The sequence below is a fragment of the Acanthopagrus latus genome, chromosome 13 (assembly GCF_904848185.1).
Source record: "Acanthopagrus latus isolate v.2019 chromosome 13, fAcaLat1.1, whole genome shotgun sequence".
NCBI lineage: Eukaryota > Metazoa > Chordata > Actinopteri > Spariformes > Sparidae > Acanthopagrus > Acanthopagrus latus.
This window is the reverse complement of record NC_051051.1, coordinates 4,430,716-4,445,098: the sequence shown is the minus strand read 5'-3', so window position 1 is coordinate 4,445,098 and position 14,383 is coordinate 4,430,716. Positions and strand designations below refer to the sequence as shown.

Below are 14,383 nucleotides of genomic sequence, written 5' to 3'. Positions count from 1 at the left end.
ACAGCTGCGTAGTCCACTCTAGGGGAATGAAGGTGTGTGTGTGTGTGTGTGTGTGTGTGTGTGTGTGTGTGTGTGTTTCTGTGTGCATGTGTTGGTTCATGTGGTGGGGTTCAGCCGAGGGACCTGAGCCATCTCAAAGCAGCTGCGCTACTCATTCAGAGTGGTGGGCTCACAGAGATGGGTACGAATCAATCAGGTATAAGGAGCACAGTCTGTATTTGTCTGATATGTCTGTTCGTCATCGGCTGAGCATTTTTTTAAAATGAGACATTTAAAGATCGGGTAAGTCATTCTGTTGAGAAGAATCATATTTGTACAACATTTCTTAACATCCAGACAGAAATCAAAATATTAAATGACTGGGGGGAAGAAATCCATGGTCTCTGGCAGCAACAAGGTTGTAACAGCTTCATCCAATCAATGGACAGACTTCCTGTCAATCAGTCTGCCCTCACCCCATCCCCATAACGTGTGACTGGGTTATAATGGACACACTGCTGGAACTATAGCGGACCGTTTACGACAAGAATGGCAGAGAAACTACAGCAGCGCTTCTCATCACCGGCAGTACCTACAGCAGCCGACACAGCTGAACAAAGAAAGAGAAGAAAGACTGAACTCGACAAGGCTACCAAAAAAAAGAAAAGAAGAAGAAGTCAGACAAGCACAAGAAGTAAAACAAGTAACAACATCAGAGGGGCTGTTCAGCGATGGCAGCAACTGATGGCCTGAACACGGACGCCATGTTAGCTACTGTTTCTGTTGGATAATTTGGTAATTAGCTGGTTTGTTTTTGTTGTGGAAATGTTATATTAATCTGCATTATGTTGTCAGCGTAGCTAACGTAACTTCCTTACGTCGCTGTCGTATGATTTAGCCCATCGCTAGCATCGGCAGCTTGTGGCTATCGTTACCCAACTAGCTATATTAGACTACTGCTGTATAAAACATATTTACATGTAACGTTACAGTTTACAGGCAGCTCAGAGTTTACACATACTGTAGATCTAATCCATATAGCAGTTTTTACTTATGCACCCTGGGCTGTATGTGAAAGCGAGCTAATTCTTGTGTGCTACAGGCGTGAAAGGGTCAAGCCCGCTGTTCTGAGGTCATGGGAAGATGAAATATTTCTGCTTTGTGAGCCGTTCATTCACATCACCTTTGAACTATTACGAACGTGCTGGTGTTGCCTGTTTCTGTGTCCCACAGTTAAGAGAGGGAAGCATTAACTTCCAGCCTTCGGAGCGTCACCATGTCCCTGAAGTCTGCTCTCCGACAGGTGAGAGTAACTTGATGCTGATAGCAACTTGGATCAGTCGACTGTTACTCATGTAATGTGTCTTTCACAGAAAACATTTTGTATATACATTTTAGATCCAAACAACAAGAATCCAACTCAATTATTTATGCCATGATTAAGCTTACAATGTATATTCTACAGTCTAGTCTATGTTAAAAATAATGACGTGTGTGTGTGCATTAGTTTGTTCGTGTGGCGGGGTTCAGCCGAGGGACCGGAGCCATCTCGAAGCAGCTGCGCTACTCTTTAAGAGAGGTGGCCTCACATAGATGGGTACGAATCAATCAGCTATAAGGAGCACCGTCTGTGTTATCAGTCTGATATGTCAAAAATGAAAAACAAATAAATGACTGACCTCATTTAAACCTAGCTCTAACTGCATCAAATTATTAAAATGATGTCGTGTAGATTAAAATAACAAGCATTCGACTCAATTATTTATGCCATAATCAAGCTAGCAATGCATATTCTACCATCACAGTCAATATAACAAATAAGCACATGAGTGACTGGCTTGTTTTCCATCCCTCCCCCTGTGTGTGTGTCTCCTCTCTGAGATGGTCAGTGTTGAATTAAGCGCACTTGAAGCCTGATTATGCATTCTTCCGTAACGCAGCCTTCAGTGGCCACTAATTTAGAAACAGAATCTTCCCCAGGGCTTCTTTCTGCTTTGCTTGGTATATATGGATTCCCATATAGATGATTCACCTCATGCTCCAAAGGCGGGGGGGGCGGGGCGGGGGGGTTCTGTGAACTCATGGTCAGGTCCTACTGGGTCATGGTTTGGGCCTCCAACATTTCTCCTAGCAGGCGATGCCTTCACACTAAAACCGACCCAGAACGCAGCGGTTGTTACTGCGGGCGAGCCAAGCCCTTCTCTTGTGGCGTCAAACCAAATGTAAACTAATCTGTCAACCTAAATGTGCACGGCTCAGTATTCTGCATGTCTAAGAGACCCGAGGGAAGAAACTCATATACTGTACAGAATCAAGCCAAGACAAGACCACAGCCAGCTAAAGGGGCCTGGAAAGCAAGTAGATCATGCAGCATGGGAGAGATGTGGGGAAGATTTTGGGTAATGTGTATTAATCCACAGCTGCTCTGTGTTTACATCGTATTAATCACGATAATAACAATGTGAAGATGATGTTACAATTGAATGCTTGCGCCCTGACACTTATTTTATTCTTTTTATTATTTAAAATATTTTTTCGAGATCTGCAAAGTACGGCCGGCGTCACCAGTCCCTCGGGTTTCCTCTGGTTGTTTGTGTGTGAAGATCCGGCGTAGGTGTGTAAAATGTGGCACATTTGTGCCTTCTGATCTCATCTGACAGAGCTGAGAAAAAATGGTGGTGACAAAACAGCGCTGATTTGTGCAGATGTGGACTGTCCTGAGGGAGCCCTTTTGCGCACGCGCTTCATTGATTTCCCAACTGAGGGTAACTGTGGAACCAGAGGTCACACCCCAGTGCCCTTGCACAGATATTCACCCTTTTAAGGGAATAGGATGTACACAGCGAGCAGCCAACAGAGTGTAATGTCACGTAGTCCACACATGTCAACACTCATGTCTAACGGCCTCCTGTACCAGCCAATGAACGGCCTCTACGAAGGACGTTTCGCAAACCAGATGGCTAGATAGACAGATAGATAGATGTGATCCCGATAAGTAACCCTTGACGTCCTGTGGCGAGTCTAGCAGCGGTCCGGTAAAGCCATTGGTTCTTTCCCGGTAAAGCGCATTAGAAGCCACTACATCATTCGTCCCACACTGTCAGCCCAGAAGTGGCGTGCGATTCTTCCCCCCCTGCACATTTATCATGTCATTACCGCTGGGATAGCAAGCAAGGCCGAGGAATGAAAAGGAAGAAAACATATATTTTTAATGCCGTTTGGAATTGATTCTAGCTGCCATTGCCAAAACTGCACGAGTACTGTTCATTGGACCAGTAGTTTAATATCATGGCGTGTTCCATCATTGTCATTCCTCCGTTCGAAATCATCAATCTGTTTGTCAAGTTGCGTAAAAAAAAAAAAAAAGGGCTTACAGTGTGATGTTGTATTTCCTGCGTTCAGCATATTGCTCTCATTCCTGAAATTACCGTACATCCAAAAAGAGAGAATTACATAATCTATTTAAAACAGATCTGCTACATTATAATGCAGCAGTTAATAAATGAAGCAGCTCCATAAACTTTTATCATTTCTGCCCAGAAGAACTGTTTTTGTTTGGATGAAACAGTAAACTGCTGACACGCCCTCTTGTCATTCCATTGTAAGTGCTCTTGTACAATCAGAAGCCCAAAGACAGGATTGATTTATGAATCCACCTCCTTCTGCCCGGACGTATTGATAGACCGCTCGTCACACCGCATCTCATTGCCAGCAGTGATTGCGCTGTATTTCAGGGTTGGGGGGCTGTGACCTTAGACACTGTCGTGGATTGCCTGACCGTCACTCACTTTACATCAAGAGGTCACGCGTAGCCCTCATACACTCTGTTTGATTATCAACGTTCATTGGACCTCAGATATGGACAAATACGAGTGTGTATGAGGGCTGCACAATTAATCAAACAATTAATCAAAACTTTATCAAAATTGCAATAAGGCCAAGTGCAAAGATCATATAATTATGTACTGTAGCTCTGCAGAAATATCCTGGCCTATAAATCTTGTTCTCAAGATGTTTGTCTAGTACAAACCCCAACAAATGTCACATTTTAGTGACTTTAGTTGTTTTTTTACCTGCAAAAAATTATAATTGTGTTGTTAAAAAAAAATCACTGCAACATGTTGGTAACCATAATGCTCGTGCAATATCTGTCAGATTAATCACAATACAATTCTTTGACTGTATCATAAAGTCCCAAAGTGTACACATTCATTTACTTGAGCTGCAACGATTAATCGATAACTTGTCAGCTATTAAATTAACACACAAGTATTAATTGTTGTTGGTAATCAATTAAGTAATTCTCTTTTTTTTTCTTCTTTTAAAAACCTGCTTCATATACATGAATATTTTCTGATTTCTTCCATGACAGTGAACCAAATATCTTTGGGTTGTGGACTTTTTATTTGTGTCTTTGTTATTTTTTAATTAATTTCTGACCTTTATAAACCAAACTGCTAATCGATTAATAGAGAAAATAATCATACATATTAATTGTGCTATATCTAAGAGCTGGCAACTTGAATTGAATTCAAAATCCAAACAATTAAGGTGCAGCAAATCACCAGGGTAACCACAAACCGCTGCCAACTGTAGCTGCTGTTAGCAAGTTAGCTTAGTTAGCCACGCAGTTAGCAGTCCAGGCTGGGAGCTCTGAGCACCACAGGAGTGTTGGTGTTTAACGTCATATTAATCATTATGGATGATTTCAACCAACAATTACAAACAATTATTCCGCATTAACCCGTAATGAGCAGGACAAAACTAAGAACACTTGCTAATAAATAGCTGTTGTTATGATGATGATGATGATGATGATGATGATGATGATGATGGAGAATAAGAACGTTTTCTTCCTGCAGCTCTCACGACAGGCCGCGACTGATTCACAGAGTGAATGGAAAATCTCAGCCCCTATAGTGCGCGTTATATATTCTAATCACATGTAAATGTACCTATTTATACATGCCTGTGTGTTTACATGTGTCGATCCGTGTGCAGCAGGCTCCATGTGTTTTACATAATGAGAACCTGCTTGAAATATCGCCTGTTTGGACTTATTTGTGCCTCCGATTGCATTTGTGTTGGCCAGCTCTGGATGTGTGACAGGTGAGGCCTCCACCTGGCCCCGCTGGGTCCACCTGCTCCCCTCGCTGGCAGGTGATGCTGAGGGGGCCGACTGTTGCCATAGGGAACGGGCGGACTGGTGCGAAGGATTTCTTTTTAGGGGCAATCTGGAAGACCATGGGAGAGCACTTAGTTCCTCAGGGCTACTGGCATCTGTCGGCGCCCGTGCACTGGCACAAAAGGCAACACGTAATTAACTTCATTATCTCACCTGGCATTGTTGGTCTGGGCGCGAGCATATTCTTTTTATCCCTTAATAGTGTGCAGGCTGGATTAAATAGGAGGGTGTGCATCAGTCTGCCGCTCGCCTCCTCTGTGGTATATTTCTGTCTTCTGCTTATGTTTCATTGGAGCGCCTCCCCAGAAGCCCCCACCCCCCTTCATGTTGGTACCATTATAGCTCCTATGACTGTCTGTACTTCTCTCTCTCTCTCTCTCTCTATGTGTGTTTTTTTGTGCATCTAATGCAGCGAACACAGGAGCTCCCACTGACAGCATATGTTTGCGATGCCTGGCCACGTGACGAGAAGAAGGAATCCCGCATGTGGAATTGAAACGCACGACCTGTTTCTCAAAAAAAAAAAAAAAAAAGACAGCGAGCATCAAACGGTCGAAAAACTATTTTGATGAAGCGATGACTAATGGCTGGGGAAAAAAATAAATCTGTGGTGGAATAACGTGGATGCTGGTTTATTGGGAGGGGATTTCAAAAAGGGGATTGTTAATTTGACTAGATTACGTCAGAAAATACACCTCTGATTAGAAAACATCTTGGAAACTCCTGCAGCGTGTGCTGTCAAAATATTATTTATACTTCCAGGTGTGTACGGTGTATTAAAAGCATAGTCAACTTTAGTGTGATGAACATCGCCTTCTAATCAAATCACATACAAGTCCAGTAGTACAGCATGTGTTTCAAAATAGGGTGCCATACTGCAGTTATTGACTGGGGAAGATGCCAGTAAATTTGCATTTCTCAGCAGGATCCAGTAAAAAAAAAAAAAAAAGGGGGGGGGGAATGGGGAAACCCCCTTGAACCGAACAAAGCCCACAGAGAATTTTTTTTTCAGTCTCATGGAAGTGGGCCTCACAGTGGCGGCGAAACGAACGGCATCCCAAACTGTGTCTCATGAGCGAGGCGTGGGTTTGTACAGAATTACTCTACAACAGCACGCCCATTGGTTCAGAGAGGAAAAGACAGCTCAATCCGCTCCTGGAAGAAGGGTGGGGGGGCTGCCGAGGGGTGGACGGCGTGGAGAGATCCAGGAGAGGAAGCGTGCATGGGAAGGAAAAAAAGAGGGAGCTCCACAGAGCGTGTGGAGAGAGGAGAAGCGGTGAAATACGGAGCCTGAACAAATGTGGTAATAAGATAAGGGCGACAAAAGGTGTATAACGCGGAAGCATAAGCTACATCAGACAATGAGGGCTTTTTTGCAATATATAGTTGCCATGGAGATGAGCAAGTCTCCCCAAGCCTCGTCATTTCTCTGACTCCTCCCGTGGAACGCTGGGATAAAAATAGACATGGGAAGAGAACAAAGAGCTATTTAAAAAAAAAAAAAAAAGGAGGAAGAAGACAAGATGAGTGAAGAAGAAAGGTTGTGGAAAAATTGGGACATGTGTATAGATGTGTATGTATATGTGTGTGTGTGTTTAAAGCAATCATGCAGCCACGCTTTCTCCATCAAATGGTGCAGCAGGTTGAGTGACAGACACAGGCAGCAGCTCGTCTGGGCGAGGAAATCCCATCATTACCATTTATCGTTATTAAAGCAACACAGGAACAATGTGTCTTTACAAGCCACAACGACCACACACTGTGCACATCATCCTTTCTGCTTCCCTCTGTTGTTTCCTGACTCTTATTATTATTATTATTATTATTACCGTTTTTATTATGGGTGTTTTTTGTAATTATAGAGGTTGTAACGTCGTGCACATCTTCTGTATTGTGTGAGAAAACATACATTTGTGATATCTAAACTTATCCATTCGTGTTTTATTAATCGGTTAAGTTAAACAGGTGAGGGCAGGCAACATTTTTACTCCCCTGCCTCGGAGCCCACGCGTTGTATTCGATGTGACGTGCTCTCGTCCGTCACTTCGCCCCACTTTCATACTCCGTACGGACTCTTAGCAGGTTTAGACTGCGAAGCGTGTTCTCCGGAGAGACGTGACAAAATAAAGTGAACTCAAAGTGTACGTACTGTACATCGGATTTGGACGATTCTGGCCCGTGCTGTTGATGCATGCACAGGTGAAATGGGTATATTTATTGATCTAATTGGAAGCAGTTTTCAGTTAAATCAGTTTTCAGTTAATAAAGAAAAGCATGTTGATATTTTCACAAACTACGACACTTAGCATGTATTATATTCTGTCTTGTTGTTGCTTAAAGAGTCACTGAAAGAAGCACAATGTAGTTTGTCTTTTAAAGAAATTCAAAATCAGGAAGGTGACATTTACAATGTTTATAAGGAAATTCAGACACATGTTGATTTTAGTTCCACAACTAAATAAAAACAGAGTTCAACTCGATAAAGTCAGCTATTTAAAGCAACATTATGTAGAAATGTACACCTACGCTTCACCTGAGCACAACACCACTGTCATGAATACAACATCTGACCATCAGAATGATTATGAAACTGTTAATTTAATGACAAAGAGTTAAGTGTCGTTGCTTTTCAAGAGACCTGCAAATATACATATAAGTTGAATACAGTGGTGCACAGGTGTGGTGGGGTTACAGGTGCAACAGAGCCCAACATCTGACCACACTGAGGTGAAACTGGCTTGACACGTTCATTACAAGAACGCAGGCCGGTGATTCTTCAAAAAATGTAACACACGCTGATATTTTGTCTTCGTTTCATGCCCGCTGCTGAAGTGACGCTCCCACGCAGAGTGCTGCCCTGTCTACTCGGTATACGCAGCTTCATGTGTGCAAGTTTCAGTGCCATCAAAACAACAACCCCCCAAAAATGAAAATAGGTTCATTCTGTTGACTCAGGGGAGAAGCCGGGCCCAGAGAGAGGCCCAGAGAGTGGCAGCTGGCCCGAGCTAACAGGACAACTGCTAATGGGACGCCCCATCTGCTGCTCCTGTTTTCCTGCCCACCGCCCATCCTAGTGCCAACCTCTGCTTCTGGAAAATGTCCTGAGCTCCCCTGCTGCCTGGCATCCATCATCTCATAACATCATCTACATAAACTTCTAGTGCATGAAATCAAATGTTAAAGAATCAGGTTTGTGGGAAGCAGCAGTGGATAATACATTAAGGTGTTGCGCTGAAGTCTATTATATAATTTACCTGACTGTTTTATTATTTTGAGACATTTTACCTTCTGTTCTCTCTGAACACCTTCACAATGGACCTTATACTTTACAGTCTACATGCTAATAATCTACACTGAAGACTTTATAAGCAAGCCAGCAAACAGTTTAAGCCAAATGTTTGATGCATTTCTGTGTTTAAAGGAGCACTACGCAGTTTTGGGGAAGAAAGAGAAAGATCTTCTTTGACTGACTTCATGCAAAACAGTGTTCTGGGAAACTTATTTTCCTCTGAGAACATCTTGTTTATTCAAAAACACTTTATGAGTTTGTACTATTACCTCATCAATGTTGTAAATGTTACAACTCTGAGTTTAAGCTTCTTCTCAAAAAGCTACATACTGCCCCTTTAAACTTTGTGATGGCACACACAGCACAAAACTGCTGCTGCCATTTATTTTCAGGAACATATCACCTATCCAGTTTAATCTACATCTATTTCTATATTTCATATATTCTTATATGGAATTTTACTCCAGTTTTTTCATGTTGTTGCCTCTTCACTTGCCTTGAAATTCTGTATTACTGAGAGTATTCTGATTATTTCATTTTCTGTCTATCTCGTTAACTGTCTTTAGCTTTATTTCGAGAGCCTCAATAAAAAGGAGGACCTTCGTGACATTGGAGAAAGAAAAATTGGAGTCCTGATAAACATTTATCTATCTGACAAGCGGCTCCAGTAACAGACCACCCGTCTTCTGCCACACAACAGCGTCCATTCATTTAGCTGCTCGAAGCTGACGAGTATACCAAGAGTAGCGTGGAGTGATGATACGGCTTTTCCATTAAGAAGTGAGGAGCATTGTCCCCCCCCGGACCTCTAATTTGTAAAGTGCAAAGCATCACTCTCCACCGCAGCATATATAATCGCCCCTTTTCTCTCGTGTCGGATTTATAGCCGCCGTTAGTCACTTGTCTGCACACCAGACACCAGAGTTATGATGATTATCTTGATGCGAGTGGCCCTCCACTTCCTCATTCCTTCATCCTCCTGCCTGAACCAGCAGCACATGGATCAAACCTGCCTTTGCAGCACCATCTGGTGACCACTGCTGTGATTCAGGAAGCCTTCTCGCAGATGAATGAGGGGAAAGAAAATTCAAGCCCCACTCCAAGTCTTTGCTCCCTGCCTGTAATACCGATCTGGTCCTCTGGATGGTGTCTCAATCCTGTCTCCTTCCTTCCTCAATGGTGGTCTGGGGGATTTCATAACCTGCACACAGAAAAACCAACATGAGAAGAGTTCCCTGCTTCATTACTGGAACAGATCCCCTAAAGCTATTGGTCTTTGCTGCATGTCGATAACCCCCCTCGTCCCTGAAGCATTTGTCTTGGACCCTCACATGGCAGTAATCCGCCCTCAGCTCTGATTACAGCTGCTGATAAGGTTCATTTGCCACAACCAGAGACACAAATGTGTTCAGCTCTCAGCCACATGTAAAAGAAAATAGGAGGATTTTAAATATTGTCTTAGTTAGATGAGATATCAAAGATTGCATTTAAAACATTTTCCCTTTGTGGTTTATTCTTGAATTATGACCCAATAAATGCTGTAATCAAAAGGAATGAATAAACTATTTTGTGAATTAAGCGTTTATTAAGTGGATAAAGAATAAAGAAAAGCAGCTCTTTAAATTAAAGCATATTACTGCTGTTTCAAGCTGCTTCCAGAAAGTCTCTGTGCTGGGAGCTTATAGCCGACCGTGACCTCCGACCTCTCTGAGAGGGGGAGGTGAGAACAGGCTTCATTCAAACAATAAGTGAATCGCTGTGATATCATTACATAGCTGATACGAGTGCTCGCTGAACCGTGGTGCTGATTATACAATATATGGAAAGTTCCTAATTAGTCTTATTTTCAAGGCCAATCACATTTTCTCGAGCAGCTTCTTTACTACGACTGACATGAACCCATTCCTTCTGGAACATTCGAGGCTGGAACATTTTAATCATAAAGAGTTTTTTCTGTTTGTGTGTTTTTTCATCTATGCCTTGCTCACTGGTTTAAAGTGGGCGGGGCTTAGTAGGAACAAGGTGACATCATATACTTCTGTGCACCTATTTGATGACAGATGTGCGGCGTTTCCTACAGTCGCCACAGAGTCCTGATGAAGCAGGTTAGCTGACGCTCTTGAAGAATAAACTCTTAATATATAAACGATAAGAGCAAATAGTTATCTTTCATCTCCTACACACCTGGATGGATCCACAGATGGATGGACAATTAAGCAAATGGCAAAGAAAATACTAGATCTCAAAACCACATTTTGCCATCATCAAACACACTCCTTCTGTCTCGTACTACCACTGGACCTCCAGAGGCGACAGTCTGACAGCGTAGCATAGTTCCAGCTTTTGTTTTTGTCGTTAATAAACAAAACAAACTCACAACATGTCAGGAAAGGTTATGTTCTTACATCTGTTCACCTTGTTGAACAGAAAGATACAACCGTGCAACTTTCTGAATTCGACCGTCTCTCCTTTATCAAACTAAAACAAGCTTAGCTGCCTCGCTAACTCACTGTGAAACAAAATCAAACTCCCCAAACGCACATCTTGGTTTGTCTTCTTCCAGCAGTCACAACTACTTGGTCTGGGCAGAATTAATAGATCCACTGGCTGCACAGGTTACAACTAGCTGCAGCCACAGATAGTTACAGTACAAGAGTATAGTGAGCAGCAGTTAGCGGTTCCTCTAATGAGATGCTGCTTTTCAATGGGGTGCCACTTCCTACATATTGCAACTTAAAGACACAGCGTCTCATCATCACCTCATTGGTTACGTTTGTCTGTTACTTATATGTTCATTCTCGCATTTAATTTAAAAAACAAATTATTTTCATTTGTGGTTAAACTTAAGTCAGAGGGACGCAGAATGAGCTGCTGACGACTGAAGTTGGAAATGTTTTTTAAAAAAGATGTCGTCTGCGTCACTCGGAGATCATCCGCGATTGATGTTTGAAAGTGAAGAGTGTAAGAGGAGCATTTTAATTATAGAGCACTTCATGTTATTATTAGATTACACAGAGTCAGGTGCAGCACTTTGACCCACAGCAAGGCACGTTGTGATCGTCAGCATGTGAAGGTTCTGGCCCGTCCCGTCGGGATATCAGAGATGGAGGCGGCTCCCGTCGCAGCGTGATCTCTTTCATTCTTTATTCTTTCCAGCGAGATAAAATTAGAACTGCTTGACCTTCAGTACCGGCACAAAGACGCCTAAAAATAAACAGAAGGTTAAGGCTTTTACTTTTTGATCCTGTTCTCAGAAATTTCACCAGAAAAAAAAAAAAAAAACCTTCTGTCCCGTTCCAAAGGCCACGTCATTGATGGACATATCAAAGAAAAAGCTGTAAATCAAGTTTTGGATCTTGGACCATTTGCAAATGATGAACTTTTAAGAAAGCACAAACCTGCATTTCATGTCCTACTATTAAAAGTTAACCAAGTAACTTTACCATATTATTATATATTGCATTATTAGATACGTACGTGTCAGGCGAGGGCAAAGGTCAGCTTATTCTGTGAGCTCTCTGCCTCAGCAAGCCAGCAAAAGAGCACGAGGCTGAAAAACTGCAACTACTAAACAGACTTCACAAAACACTCTCAGCCGTTCACAAGCACATTCACCGAACCACCGACTGGCTCGTCGAGAGCGAGGCAGTGCTGTCCAAAGTGCTCCATTATATTTCAGAGCCTAGTTGTCCACTCACACACACCGATGGAACCGCCACTGGAAGCAATTTTGGGTTCAGGACACTTCGACATGTGAACCACCGACCCACCGATCAGTGGACGACCCGCTTTTCCTCCTGAACAGTGTTCAAATCCATCGTCTCAAGTGAAAGGCTGTATTTAAGATCTCAAACTGGCAACAGACAGTGTTTGCTTTAACACATCATCATGAATTAAAATGTTGATTGCACGATGTAATGGTGATTGAATAACAGGATTGGTTCTCTTTCACCGCACTGTGTCGTCTGCCACCGGGCACGAGATCTCCCCGGAGAACAGAGCGATCCAGTCCGGCTGGCAGCCTGGTATCTTTCTATCTGCCTTCGAAATCTCCATTAAAAACTAAAATGAATGAATAAACTCACATTTTGTCCTGCACTTGTTGGCAGTCGCTGCTACTATGAGTGTTCGCCTGTTTTCCAGGCACTCATTATCAGACTTGGGTGGAGAACTGAGTACTGAGCACATGTAACGGGATTATGACAGAAAGAAGAAAAGAGACATGTAATTAGATTACAGATACATTTAGTAAATAAAAAAAGGGGGATTACTAACAGGATAACAAATCTGTAACCGTGCACATGCATCACGAGTCTCACACAAACATCATCAGGTCCGGAGGGGAAACCAAACACATTCTCGTTATTCAGATTAAATAAAAGTCATCTTAGAGATATTTCTTCTCTCTTGTCTTTATTTGCATGTTTGTCATCGAGGTTCAATCAATCTAGTTACATTACTTCAACACTGTGATACTTGGATTACATTCAGGTAAAGCACATTTTTAAAAATAACGCTGCTCATTGTGCAGAATGTTCAGAATAATGTGCATTAAAAATCCCTGGATTACAGTAAGTGATTCATTAATGTGTTCAGTGTAGGTGGAGCTATTTTTAACTACTTTATTACTGCTGGAGAGCTTAATCCATAACGATGCACTGTGATTCATCAGGTGATTTATATTTTTGAATTAATCTGCGGAGTGAAACCGAAGCTGTCACAGCATAAGGAGTACAATATATACGTATATGAGCGTATTCATGTCATTTTTATTGGTATCGGGACAAATATGTTTATACTACATATATATATATATATATATATATATATATATATATATATATATATATATATATATATATATATATACAACATAATACAGACAGAAGAACAAACTGTAAGGTGATACAACACAGACTGATCCCTCTTCAGTTTGTGTTCAGCAGGCAAAGAATCCGACATGTTGATGCCCCGAACAGAAAAAAAGCTGTTTGTCAAAATGTGGATTTGTGTAAAGGCACTTCACAGTTGATGAACCTGAATGCCAACTAGGCCCTACACCTTAGCTGCATACCTGTGTTGTCCCTTTCCTGACTGTGCTCCTCTTTTCAGGTACTTCCTGATTGTCTGGCCCCGCCCACCTCGTTCAGGGATTGGTGTCACCTGTTGAGAGCGTTTATAAGCCAGGTGATACCAAGATGGCTCTCTCTCGCTGTTGCAAGGCTGGTGTTTGGTGTTGTTTGGGTTGTGATTAGTTATCTTTAATAAAAGATTTGACCTACAACGCAACTCAAACCCACATTTTTTTGGTTTGAAACAGAGAAATTATCTAACGCACAACAACAACAACAACAACAAACACACCACGCTGTTCGAGAGAAACCCTTTGTGTAAGATCAGATTTCCTCTAGAAACGTGTTTTGTGCAGCGACTGGAGCGAGAAACAGCTCTGATTTGAATGGTGATTGTGATTCATGAGTGGCTTCAGGGGAAATAAACACGAGTTTGTAAACTATTCTTCATTTTTTTGGAGGAGACCACGCGGGGTCACGGTTAAAGAGGCCCGGCGGTCGGGACGTCTCTCGTGTAAACTGTGGCTCCTCAGCCGGAGGCACAAAGCAATACACATATTGGTTTCTAGTCTCGAGCTTACTGTCTCTACAATTGATCATGAATGCAGTAAAAAAAAAAAAAAAAAAACTGCCTCATTACCGCTCGCTGAATTACATTTCATGGTGAAGAGTTCGACTAAATAACCGCCTCAATGCAGCCAGATTCACGACAGCCTCCATTCACACAACATCTCCCACAGCTTACACTGCAAAAAAAGGCACCTCATCGCTTCTCTCATCACTCTAATTTCCCCGGGGCCTTTATGTATACGAGGAAGTTTTCAGAGATGGGTACAAGTGCCACACACACACACACAC

General features: G+C 42.3%; 1 long non-coding RNA gene across 1 annotated transcript; it reads left to right on the top strand.

Moving 5' to 3' along the window:
• Positions 1 to 261: 261 nt before the first annotated feature.
• Positions 262 to 1,668, top strand: LOC119031634. Its single transcript, XR_005078659.1, has 3 exons — positions 262 to 774; positions 1,213 to 1,282; positions 1,487 to 1,668. It is a non-coding gene; the product is annotated as an uncharacterized LOC119031634 (long non-coding RNA).
• Positions 1,669 to 14,383: the final 12,715 nt, after the last annotated feature.